The sequence below is a fragment of the Bos grunniens genome, chromosome 8 (assembly GCF_055505025.1).
Source record: "Bos grunniens cultivar Pamir isolate PY7600 chromosome 8, Bosgru_T2T1.0, whole genome shotgun sequence".
NCBI classification, from domain to species: domain Eukaryota; kingdom Metazoa; phylum Chordata; class Mammalia; order Artiodactyla; family Bovidae; genus Bos; species Bos grunniens.
The window spans coordinates 39,606,046-39,617,845 of NC_141172.1; the positions used below are offsets into that span (position 1 = coordinate 39,606,046).

The 11,800-nt window shown below is 39.1% G+C and overlaps 1 protein-coding gene across 9 annotated transcripts in view; it reads left to right on the forward strand.

Annotated features, from left to right (window-relative positions):
* The window catches only part of RFX3 (regulatory factor X3), a 594,837-nt gene that overhangs the window by 285,315 nt on the left and 297,722 nt on the right, over positions 1-11,800 (forward strand). For 2 of the 9 annotated variants that reach the window (XM_086415304.1, XM_086415310.1), the window contains exons 2-3: positions 10,409-10,476; positions 11,589-11,781. The exons of 5 other annotated variants lie outside the window; for them this stretch is intronic. The gene's annotated coding sequence lies outside the window, so the exon portion shown is untranslated. The remainder of the gene's footprint in view (positions 1-10,408; positions 10,477-11,588; positions 11,782-11,800) is intronic. 2 more of the 9 variants (XM_086415303.1, XM_086415309.1) reach the window with 1 other exon arrangement.

Consider the following 11,800-nt stretch of genomic DNA (forward strand, 5'->3'; position numbering starts at 1 on the left):
GTTATTTCATAAAATTGTGACTGTTATAAGATGTAATGGTTTTATTAATTTCTCTTTTTTTATGCATGTATTTTTAGGTGTCCAACATAATGATTTGTTATTTGTATTCACTGCAAAATGATCAGGACAGTAAGTCTGGTTACCAACCATCCCATACAAAGTTACAAAATTTCTTTTTTCTTTCTTGTGATGAGAACTTTTAAGATTTACTCCCTTGGCAACTTTCAAATATACACTACAGTATTATTATAAACTATAGTCAGCATTTGTATATTACATGCCCTTAACATTTTTTATTTGCAAGTTAGTACCTCTTGATCAGGTCATCCATTTGCCCACCTCCAATTCCCCTCCACTTTGGCAGCCATCTGTGTTGTTTTTATTTTTTTAAATGAATTTGGCTTGTTCATTTGTGTTGTCTTTTAGATTCTATATATAAGATCGTACAGTATGTCTCTTTCTCTGTCTGACATATATACACACTGTCCTCAAATAGTGACAGTTTTACTTGTTCCTTTTCAGTTTGGATGCCTTTTATTTATTTATTTTCTTGACTAATTGCTCTCACTAGGACTCTAATACTACGTTAAATAAAAGTGGTGAGAGTGGTGAATTCAGTTAACAGTTTGTCAGTTTTGGTTATTTTGTCAAAGAATGGGTTTTTAGGTTCATTGATCTCTTCTGTTGCCTTTTTAGTCTCTTTTTCTGCTCTAATCATTTTTATTTCCTTCTTTCAACCTACTTTGGGCTTTGTTCTTCTTTTCTAGTTCCTTTGAAAAGTGGAGGGTGTTAGTTGCTTAGTTATGTCCAACTCTTTGTGACCCCATGGACGTAGCCCACCAGGCTCCTATGTCCATGGAATTCTGCAGGCAAGAATACTGGAGTGGGTTGCCATTCCCTTCTCCAGGGGATCATCCCAATGCAGGGATGGAACCTGGGTCTCCTGCATTGCAGGCAAATTCTTTACCATATGAGCCACCAGTGAAGCCTAGTTCCTTTAGGTGTAAAGTTAGATGGGTTGAGATTTTTCTTTTTTCTTGAGCTAGAGTTGTATGACTATACATTCTTCTTAGAACTGCTTTTGGAAATGGCAACCCACTCCAGTATTCTTGCCTGGAAAATTCCATGGACGGAGGAGCCTTATAGGCTACAGTCCATGGGGTCGCGAAGAGTTGGACACGACTGAGCGACTTCACTTTTTCACTTTATATTTTGGTACATTGTGTCTCAAAGTATTTTTAAAATTTTTCTTTTGATTTCTTGACCTGTTGGTTGTTTAACTGTATGTTGTTTAATCTTCACACGTTTATGAGTTTTTCAGTTTTCTCATAATGTGTAGATGAGCTATTCATTTATGTAAGTGGGTTATTAAAGTTCTGCAATATTATTGTATTCCCATCACTTTCTCCCTTTAGGTGTGTTAATATCTGTGGTGCTCTTATGTTGGGTGCATGTATATTTACAAATACTATTGTCTTTAGATTGACCCCTTTATCATGATGTGTGTGTGTGTGTGTGTGTGTGTGTGTCACTCAGTCTTGTCCAACTCTTTGTGACCCTATGGGACTGTAGCCCACCTGACTCCTCTGTCCATGGATTTTCCAGGCAAGAATACTGGAGTGGGTTGCCATTCCCTCTCCAGGGGATCTTTCTGACCCAGGTCTATTTTCTTTTTTTTCTGATAGAAGTATAGCTGCCCCAGTTTTCTTTTGGTTTCTATTGGCATTCTATATCTTTTTCCATCCCTTGACTTTATTTGTGTGTGTTGTTCTATATCTGAAGTGAGTCTCTTGTAGGAGTATATAGATGTGTTTTGTTTATGTATCCATTCAGCCACTCCATTTCTTTTAATTGGAGCAGTTAGCTTATTTACATTTATCTTTTACTCTTTTTCAAACAATTTACTTATCTCTGTTTCACTGAGGTTTTTGTTGTTGTTAGGTTTTTTCTTGTTCTTCTCTTTCAGACTTGTTCTCTGTCTTCATTTTGCTTGACTCTGTTTGATTCTGTATATTAGGCGAAACAACTACCTTCCCAATCTTGAAGGAATGGCGTTGTGTTTGGAGATGAACTGTATCTTTCAGTCTCACCCTAGGTCTTGGTTGTCTGTTGAACCTTTGTGGTTATCCAAGCAGCCTGACTTATTCCTGTTAGTTCCCAGTTGTTGAGGCTATGTCCATAACCTATCAGTGTTCCAAAGGGAAGTAGCTCAGTCAGCAGCTATCTTTAAGCTGACGAGAAGCTGGACCTTCAAACAGCCTTTTAAGAATGCAAATATGTACAGACCTGTGGGATTGCAACCATAAGCACTGCTGGTAACCTGGAGGTGTCTTGAGCATCACTTGCAAAAATCGAGGCTTCAGTCATGTGTATAAGCTGTTTTCTGGCACAAAGTAGAGAACTGTTGCAAGGTCCAGGGATGCACAAAGATGGTATTTCCTGGCCTGTTTTCACTGGACAGCTTTGTAGTAGTCTAGATGTGTTTGACAAGCCTTAGTCTGCCCCTCAAGCTAAAGTTATAGCCCCTCAAGCTAAATAAATTCTCCTTTTTACCGAAAGATCTAGGATATGTTTCATTCTACTGACTCTGTGGTGCCTTGAGGCTGATGCCTGCCACAACTATCTTTCCAATTGTTAATAGTCCTGTGGGACCCAAGAATGCCAGCCCCCTGGCTACCATAGCCGGATAGGTAAGCAAGGAGTGTTCCCTGTGTGTATTGCCCATGCCTGCCAACTTCACTGAGGCAGCAGGAGAGCTCAGGATTTGGGTGAGCCCACCATTTTTGGCAGGGCCGTGAGAGAGTACAGGGTCAGGGCGTACCTGCTAGCACCTTCATGGCAGAGGGGAGCAGAAAAATGACCACCTCCTAGTGGCTCAGACAGTAAAGAATCTGCCTTCAATGCAGGAGACCCAGGTTCAGTCCCTGGGTCTGGAAGATTCCCTGGAGAAAGGAATGGCTACACACTTCAGTATTCTTAACTGGAGAATTCCATGGATAGAGGAACCTGGCAGGCTTTAGTGCATGGGGTTGCAGAGTTGGACATGACTGAGCAACATTCTCTTTCTGTCCCCATAGAGTCCAGTCAGATTTCTGTCCTTCTGGTAGCTGCTTTAAGACTATGAGTGCATCTTATTCACATATAATAAGTTTTCAAACTGCTGTTTTTGTGCTGGTGTCCAGAGAGAGTGAGTCTGAGCTCAAGCCCTTTAAAGTATCCCAGCTCCCTATAGTCCTTTGGGTGTCTTGGATGTGAGCCCCGTTGTTTTCATAGCTAGACATTTTGGAGGCTTGTCTCTTTGCTGCGTATCCTAAGGGTAGGGGTGCCTGATACGGGGCATGCACCTTTTCCTCCTGAGGGAGAAGCTCTGGATTTGTGAAATCCCCCCAATTGCAGGTTGCCATGCTGGAATGAGGTTCTTGGTGAGGCTGCCTCTGCTCCCGGTTGTGATCTGGCCTTTTTACTGTTTGCTGGCAGAATTTTTAGTTTTTATTTTTTTTCCCCAGAGGGAATTATTCCATATGTAGCTGTAGGTTTGGTTTATCCACGGGAGAAATGTAGGATCTTCCTATGCCACTATCTTGGACTTCTCCTTCCATTTTATTTTCTAGTACGATAAATGAACAGGCATAACCAGTAGTGAACTGAAACTCCTCTTAATAGCTGGAGAGAGCCAGTGTTGTTCATATCTTCTTAAATCTTTATTCAGATGTCACATTGCTAAGTTGAAACTAGCCATATTGGGAATATTTACATTATAAAATGAGTTGAAACTATAAATTTGGCATTTTTGAGGGTGAAGGGAGTAAAGTTGGCTGATGAATATATCAGTTCAGTTCAGTCAGTCAGTCATGTCCGACTCTTTGCGACCCCATGAACCGCAGCACACCAGGCCTCCCTGTCTATCACTAACTCTGGGAGTTTACCCAAACTCATGTCCATTAAGTTGGTGATGCCATCCAGCCATCTCATCCTCTGTCGTCCCCTTCTCCTCCTGCCCTCAATCTTTCCCAGCATCAGAGTCTTTTCCAATGAGTCAGCTCTTCTCATGAGGTGGCCAAAGTGGAGTTTTAGCCTCAGCATCAGTCCTTCCAATGAACACCCAGGACTGATCTCCTTTAGAATGGACTGGTTGGATCTCCTTGCAGTCCAAGGGACTCTCAAGAGTCTTCTCCAACACCACAGTTCAAAGGCATCAATTCTTTGGCGCTCAGCTTTCTTCACAGTCCAACTCTCACATCCATACATGACCACTGTAAAAACCATAACCTTGACTAGACATACCTTTGTTGGCGAAGTAATGTCTCTGCTTTTTAATATGCTGTCTAGGTTGGTCATAACTTTCCTTCCAAGGAGTAAGTGTCTTTTAATCTCATGGCTGCAGTCGCCATCAGCAGTGATTTTGGAGCCCCCCAAAAATAAAGTCTGACACTGTTTCCTCTGTTTCCCCATCTATTTCCCATGAAATGATGGGACCAGATGCTGTGATCTTCGTTTTCTGAATGTTGAGCTTTAAGCCAACTTTTTCACTCTCCTCTTTCACTTTCATCAAGAGGCTTTTTAGTTCCTCTTCACTTTCTTCCATAAGTGTGGTATCATCTGCATATCTGAGGTTATTGATAGTTCTCCCGGCAATCTTGATTCCAGCTTGTGCTTCTTCTAGCCCAGCATTTCTCATGATGTACTCTGCATAGAAGTTAAATAAGCAGGGTGACAATATACGGCCTTGACATACTCCTTTTCCTATTTGGAACCAGTCTGTTGTTCCCTGTCCAGTTCTAACTGTTGCTTCCTGACATGCATACAGGTTTCTCAAGAGGCAAGTCAGATCTTGCCTCTTTCAGAATTTTCCACAGTTTATTGTGATCCACACAGTCAAAGGCTTTGGCATAGTCAATAAAGCAGAAATAGATGTTTTTCTGGAACTCTCTTGCTTTTGTGATGATCCAGCGGATGTTGGCAATTTGATCTCTGGATCCTCTGCCTTTTCTAAAACCAACTTGAACATCTGGAAGTTCACGGTTCACGTATTGCTGAAGCCTGGCTTGGAGAATTTTGAGCATTACTAGCGTTTGAGATGAGTGCAATTGTAGTTTGAGCATTCTTTGGCATTGCCTTTCTTTGAGATTGGAATGAAAACTGACCTTTTCCAGTCCTGTGGCCACTGCTGAGTTTTCCAAATGTGCTGGCATATTGAGTGTAGCACTTTCACAGCATCATCTTTCAGGATTTGAAATAGCTCAACTGGAATTCCATCACCTCCACTAGCTTTGTTCATAGTGATGCTTCCTAAGGCCCGCTTGACTTCACATTCCAGAATGTCTGGCTCTAGGTGAGTGATCACACCATCATGATTATCTGGGTCATGAAGATCTTTTTTGTATGGTTCTTCTGTGTATTCTTGCCACCTCTTAATATCTTCTGCTTCTGTTAGGTCCATACCCTTTCTGTCCTTTATCGAGCCCATCTTTGCATGAAATGTTGCCTTGGTATCTCTAATTTTCTTGAAGAGATCTCTAGTCTTTCCCATTCTGTTTTTTTCCTCTATTTCTTTGCATTTTGCTGAGGAAGGCTTTCTCATCTCTCCTTGCTATCTATTCTTTGGAACTCTCCATTCAAATGGGTTTATCTTTCCTTTTCTCCTTTGCTTTTCGCTTCTCTTCTTTTCACAGCTATTAGTAATACCTCCTCAGATAGCCATTGTGCTTTTTTGCATTTCTTTTCCATGGGGATGGTCTTGATCTCTGTCTCCTGTACAATGTCACGAACCTCCGTCCATAGTTCATCATACACTGTCTATCCCATCTAGTCCCTTAAATCTATTTCTCACGTCCAGTGTATAATCATAAGGGATTTGATTTAGGTCATACCTGAATGGTCTAGTTGTTCCTACTTTCTTCAATTTATTTCTGAATCTGGCAATAAGGAGTTCATGATCTGAGCCACAGTCAGCTCCCGGTCTTGTTTTTGCTGACTGTATAGAGCTTCTCCATCTTTGGCTGCAAAGAATATAATCAGTCTGATTTCGGTGTTGACCATCTGGTGATATCCATGTGTAGAGTGTTCTCTTGTGTTGTCGGAAGAGGGTGTTTGCTATACCACTGCACAACTAGGTATAATACACATAAACAAAAACTCTTTGGTATCTCAGCAAATTTAAGATCAAGATGGGCTCTAGGACCAAAAATTCTGCCAATCATAAATGGCATAAATGACAGTTCCAAAGTCTGTGCTAATATATGATCAAGGTGGATTATCAGCCGGGGGTTTTGTCTTTAGAGCCACTTTACCAGTTTCCCCTATAGTGCCTTCCAAAAAGATTAACTTCGTAAAGTGACAGGAATATACATCATATCCTTTGAAGTTGACACCCTGCTAAGTTCATAGCTAATTACTTGTTGAGTGATCAGAGACTCTCAGTATTACAGGGATATTTAACATTGGGCATGAGAAAAGATTCTGGGTTGAGTAGTCAGAGAAGTCTTTAGGAAGGAGGCAAAGTATGATGATATGGATCTTAAACGTTTTTAGGGAGGTGTGTTGGCTAGGGATATGGGGAAGGGCTGGCTTACACGGGAATGAAAGGCAAGGTATGATTTTGGTGTGAAGACATTGAAGAGTATTTTAGGAAATAATGAACAGATGCGTTGAAAGAAAAATCAGGCTAAGGACTTGAAACTTAACTGAGTAGAGCATGACCAGCAGTGTATATTTTAAAAACTGGATCAAATGTTAAGGTAAAAGAGATCTTTTAGGGAGATTAATCTGGCAGATATATGCAGATTAGCGGGGAGCAGTCTGAAGCCAGGTAAATCTCTTAATCATCTGAAAGGAAGTGTAGTGTGAAGAACCTGGGCTGTTAATTTAGGAAGACCTTGATTAGAATCCATCTTTTGACACTGTTACTTTCAACTCATGGATAAGATGAAGATATAGATAGTTGGGTTGTAACACAAAGGGTGTGAACAAGTTTAGTAAAGATTAAATGGTTGATACTATGCTAGGACTCAGTGAGTGGTATTATCAGTGCTAATTTTGCTGCTACCGCTGTCACTACATTTGTAACATTTGATGGATTATAATGAAGATTAAAACTGGTGAACCATCAATGGAAACAGGGTGTAGAAACCAGGCCCATCTTTAACACTTATGGATGCAAGAATACACATGGAAGTTCACTCAGTATGAGTCTTGACTATTTAAATGCTGCGAATCAGTTAACTGTTAAATAAATGCACGCTCAAATTAGGGTTCTAATTTGACCGATACAGCTTTATAATGAGCTTTTAGAATTTTAGGATTTTTAACATAGTGGAACATATGTGGCCAAAGGAGAATTGGCCTCTGTCACCTCATTTTTATCCTGTACTCTCCCTCCTTTTCCCTGTATTCTAGGTTCTTTGCCATAGCATGTCCATGTGCCCACTCCCAAAGCAACATTGCCTTACCCCTTGCAGACTGTCTTTTGACTACCCCTTGGGTATGCCTGTGTCTCTGTCCTGGGGATGATACTCCAGGGTTCTTGGCCTGGCAATTCAGAATCTTGGCGATCTGCTGTGGTACAGTCAGAGAGGTCAGAAAGCATTCCTTGGACTCTACAGATTTTTTACTTCATGAAGTACCTGGACAGTGGTGAAGAATGGGTTCTCTAAAGTGTAAGGCCCAAGGCAGTGACCACTTTTGCCTGGGTCTCAGGATGGTACTGGAAGGGACCATCTGACATGAGTGGCAAGTCAGAATTTGTTTACTATTAGTTGTGGAGTATGAAAAAATGAGAGTGAAATAGTGACTACCAGGAGAATCAGATGTTAAAGAATCTGCCTGCAATGCAGGAGACCCAGATTCAGTTCCTCCACTCCACTTTTCTTGCCTGGAGAATTCCCTGGACAGGCAAACCTGGCAGTCTACAGTCCATGGGTCACAAAGAGTCTGACATGACTGAGCGTCTACTATAACATAAAGGACAATTATAAAGCCACTGAGAAAGTTAGCATAGTATGTGGGAGCAAATGGGGTGGGACCTGAATACAAAAAAATATTGTGTTTTGTTTGGCATTAAGTACCTAATCAACTTCTAGCATATTGCTAAGCACATAGTAATGACTCAGTGTTAAAGGGAAAGATGAAGATACTTGGATTATCTGGACCAGAGATAAGAAGAAAGTCATTGTAGAGTATAGAAGGAAAATAAGTTCGTATGGGGCCAGTGTGGAGTTTTGAAGGTGGGAGCATCTTGCTGTTATTGTCATGGCAGTGAGTGCGCTGCTTGTGTGTGTGGATCATGTATATTAAATATTTGTATGTGTGGCACCTAACAGTTGCAATTCTTTCTTAAATGGGTAATTGAATAATATTATATGAGAACAGGCTCTAAGAAATGAACTGGATTTTAAAGTTAAAATCATAAATGGCAAAGATTTATATTATCAGTGAACTGATATGGAGGCTGAGAAACTTGTAATAATTCAAGACATGAAGAGATCCCGAACAATTATGTTATTATCAGAATGAGGTCGTGGAATATGTCTTCAAAGAGATGTTACTTGTAACTTTTCTGGAGAGGAGTAGAAGACACAGATAACTGTAGATTAGCTTGACTTTTCTTACTTGATATTCAGGTTAGGTACAGGTGAATGTGGTTGAAAAAAGAATTAGAGCTAAAGCAGTTGGTAGAATTACCTGAGAAAAATCTAATTGTAGGATGTATAAATCATAGTCATTTTGCTCAAAGGTATTAGGAAGTATTTAGTCACTTGTGTGTGTGCATGCTAAGTTGCTTCAGTTGTGTCTGACTCTTTGCGACCCTATAGAGTATAGCCTGCCAGTCTCCTCTCCCCATGGGATTCTCCAGGCAAAAATACTGGAATGGGTTGCCATGCCATCGTCCAGGAGATCTTCCCTACTTACGGATAGAAACTGTGTCTGTCTGTGTCCCCTACATTGACAGGTGGCTCTTTACCACTTGAGTTACCTGGGAAGCCCATTTAGTCATTTAGTTTATAATAAATATGTACAGTAATGCCTCATGTCAGAAAATATATTTCATAATGATAATAAAGTAACAGGAAAATCTGATAATAGGGTTAAAAATTTCCAAGTTATTTTTGAGAACTCTGGTGTGTTAATTAGTGTTGATTATTGCATTTTTGCTGTAACTGACTTGTAATCACCTAAATACACAGCAAACACCTGTGATTATTTTAGTGATCCTTGTCTTGTCTTGTTCAAGTAACCCTGAGAGTGTGTGTTTAGACTGTTCCTTGTTCATATATACTCAGCTGTGCCTGTTTGCTTTGTTACTGTTCATAGTTTAATGGACCAACATAAAAATTTATGGCAACTGTCACTTAATGTCACCTTTAACTTTAAAGAAAAAAGAAAGCAAGCAAAACTAAAGCACGCCAGGCAGCTATGATATTGTTTACAGTTGACTAAATGATAGAATACTCTATACTTAATTTATATCTGATATTATGGGCCAAATTTAGGGCAAAAAAGATGTGAACATATATAAATAATACGCTTAATTACATTCTTGTATATCAGTGTTACCCTAAATTTATTAGCCAATAGAAATCATTAGTTTTAAAATAATCTTGCCCATTCTTCTCCAAACCAAGTATCTCTTTTTAAAATTTCCATAAAACTGAATAATCATATATACTTAGTTCTCCAGTTTGTGAACTGTTTGTATATTATTTCTGGTTTTTTTATTTTTAAGAAATAAATCTTATTTAATCATTTTTAAGGAATGAATAAATATATATTATCTGCTAATCTGTTCTCACTTTTGCTTCTCTGTATCAGGGTGCTCTCAGAATTGGCTGGTCTGTCATCTTCACAATTTATTATTATTTTTTTTCCATTTTTCTACATTAACTTTCTTTTTTTTCTTTTTTTTCAGTTTTATTTATTTATTTTCACTTTACAATATTGTATTGGTTTTGCCATACATTGACATGAATCTGCCATGGGTGCTCTGGGCTGGTGCACTGGGATGACCCAGAGGGATGGGATGGGGAGGAAGGTGGGAGGAGGGTTCAGGATGGGGAACACCCATGGCAGATTCATCTTCACAATTTAAAAGTGTTGATTTTTTTCAAAGTATTCTTCTCTTCATTATTTTCCCTCACTTATATTTTTTCCTAATTATTATGTTCATAATGTTTACTTGCATTCTAATTCTTTGAAAAATCTCTCTCCTTTTGTGCAATATCAAAACAATATTTTTTTGGGCTACATTGGAAGCTTTAAAAATACAATTATATAAAAATACAATAAAATAATTCATTTGTATGGTAATTAATATTTATCTAGATTCAATAATTTAAAGTAATCATATAATTTCTAGATATCAAAGAATTCATTTTTAATGTTAACCTAATTCTTCTTGCTTTTAATATTTTAGGCCACTTGGTCATTCTGGCATTTTATGGTAGAGAATACATTGAGTTTGGCTCATGGAAAGAATATGAGGTAATTGATCCATGTTCTCTATAAATTATGAAGTAAATGTACACAAAACCTAGAGTAATATGTCAAATATGGAATCTCATGTCTGAATTTTTTCAATAACTTTTAAAATATGAGATTTTGAGATAGGTTTTTCATTTCTTAATGGTTAGCAGTAGCTAATATGGTAAGGAACTTTATTTTCATTACTACTTTATATATTTAAGACAAAACAATATTAGAGCTCTTCTTCACATTATATGGTTACAATTAATATTTTTAAATGCTTCAGATAGCTTAGCTGTCTGTGGGGCTATAGAAACCACAGGAGCATGCCTCCTTCCTATCCTCCTCCCCATCCCCCTTTAAGTAGGATTAGAGGCATGCTACACTGTGAAATACTAACAGCTAGCGCACACAGTTTATGGGGGAAGTAGTGAGAAAGGGCGTTGAGGCTCCTATAATGTGAAATTTCTAGGCATTCAGAGGGTGGTCTAGTGAAAGCGGTTGTGAGCCTCACAGGTTAGTCTTTTCTTGTCCTTTGGCATCCTTATGTCACCCTGCATGTGCCTGTGTTTGGTTAACCCTGAAATGGCACTCAGCTAAGTGCATATGCCACATTCATTTCCATAGTTGTTTCATAGATTACTAAGCTTCAAGCCTGTATCAGAATTAGTTCAAATTAAAGATAGTAAAATATAGGAGCTATCCTTATGAAATCCAGCCAATGGCATGGGAGTGTGAGAATCAGTAGATATGCATTATGTGGTAGAATAATAGGCTAACCTACTGCTGATGTCATAATTCCCCTGCTCAGTAATGTGTTGGTTATGTAAGAAGGTGCAGCAGTTTGTGTGAACTTCTGCTTCCACTACAGCAGTACTTTAAAGAGAGGCTTTCCATTGGCATTCAGAAAGGTGAAAAGTGCAGAGGTGGTGGTGGAGTGGGTGGTGGGAGGGGCATAAGAGGGATAGGCGTAGAGTCTGAGTACATGTACGCTGTTCCTCATCACTGGGCTTTGAGACTGTGTTTGTTCCCGAATTGAATTACATTTTTACCTTCCCACATAGTTGGTATGCAGCTAAGAGGCAGCCCATTCAAGGTGGTAAAACATTGCTCTTTTGACATTTCTTTAGTCTTCAGCATCTGTGGGAAGATAACCATACAATCTGCTGCTTAAGAGACTTAACTGAGACTCAGAAATAAGCTGGAGCTATTTCTTCCATTTCAAACCTGTGGTTTTATAAAAGTCCACAACAGGATGCACCGAAAATTTCCCTATGTGTTTTTCAAAATTCTTTATCAATATGAGGTTGCAAGAAAGATAAGGTAAATAGTTCTACATCTA